A 1,824-nucleotide genomic window follows, 5' to 3' on the forward strand; every position below is an offset into this window, starting at 1 on the left:
TATTGGAAATACATTCCTGCTATTTCTGGACTTAAAGCATCAAAATGATATAGCTTAGAGTTAGGCCTTTAGAAAAGTTTTAGATCTCGTTCTTATCTTTCCAACACACCTAACCTTGCTTTATTATAACTTCTGCAACTCCATATATATGATGAAAACCAAAATAAGGTCTAGGCTGCAGTAAGCTTTTAGACAAATTTAAACTTTTTTATTTACGCTATGTTTTAAAATTAAAAATAGCATAACTTCATTTTAAAATCTCCTAAAAGTTTTAAATATATATCTTAGTTTTCTAAAAATTCAAAAAAAGACTAAAATCAAGGTATTTAGCTCTAGTTATAATCCAATAATCAAATAAGTGTTCCAAACTTCCTCTTATAGGTCAAACCTCTCTTAGTATATATATTCTTTTTTATTTTGTTTCAACCTCTATTTTCATCTCCTTCTATTACATGACTTTTCAATATTCTACCTTTCTTTTATAGGTCCTATGGAAAGATCTAAAGCAACTCTTTCAACACTTAATTTTGGCCTCTGATTTCTCCACAAAAATCTCATCCATTCATCTTTCTTTGCACAATAATGTCCACCAAGTTTTTTTGCCCCCTCTCTATGATATGGTTTGTGGCTTTATAAAGGATTTTTTTTTTGTTTTTTCAAATTTTGATTTTGAAGGACATGCATGGGTGCTTTAGCTTGGTTTGGCAGTCGTAAAACAAAACAAATAGGTAATGTTGAAAGGCTATGATGCCTTTTTTTTTGTTGGCATGATGGATAACTTTTTTTATTGTTATTTATCTTTAATTCTAGGTGTGAAGAGTGTGTTTTTTAGCTATAAATAGAAGGAAATGGCAATATATATGGTGTGGCAAATCAAGCCAAATTTGAAAGCATGAAAAGTACTTGAAAGGGGGCTTTGTTTTTTTTTTTTCCCCAAGCTAGAATGAAGTGCAATATGGTCTTATTTTGGCTCGATGTTGCATCTATAAGATAGGAAACAAGGGTTTTAATTTCATGTCTTGTTCTTGCAATAAAATAAAGGTTGGAAGGCTTTATTTCTTGGCATAATATGAAAATGAAGAGGAAGAGGGAGCTAGAATTATAATCGATATCAAACAAGCTTATACACCATTATATTTCTATTTTTTTTTTCGCTAATTCTTGATCCTCAATGATGTTAGAATTTGTTTTTCTCTATAATGGTTAATATCAAACAAGTTTAGAAGGATACTATAGTTTTGGAGTCATTTCTTCATATTTATAGAAGAACTGCATGTAATCTTTAAAGGTCCTTTGATCAATTATTATAAGGGAGTTTTAGGCAAACTAAAAGGATAAGATAGAAATAATGAAATACCCCCCTTGTTTTTAGAAAAATAAAGCATGCATAAAATATAGGATAAAAGACTAGTTATACTAAAAGAAAGATAAGAATCATGTTAAGGTATCATATATGAGATAGGACGAAACATGTTTTTTTCACTTAAAATGATTCAGTTTTTAGTATTACTTTAAAGTTGTTTAAACATGTTAAGTTTATTTATTAATTGTGTTTTTGAACTATATCTTAAATGATGAGATTTTAAATTTAAAAACAAAAAAAGATCTAACCATTACTTTCATAAACCATGGATGTTGTTTGAAAAATATGGGGAATAAAGATAATAGGTCAAAACCAATTTCACTTTTAAATAATATATGCTCTAACTTCCTATTCACATTTAATAGGCTCATATGAGATTGAAAAAAAAATTGTTCATGAAGATAAAGCTAATTAAATTTTTTAGAAGGTAATATATATATATATATATATATATATATATA

This window comes from Populus euphratica, unplaced genomic scaffold (genome assembly GCF_000495115.2).
Source record: "Populus euphratica unplaced genomic scaffold, PopEup_1.0 scaffold188.1, whole genome shotgun sequence".
NCBI lineage: Eukaryota > Viridiplantae > Streptophyta > Magnoliopsida > Malpighiales > Salicaceae > Populus > Populus euphratica.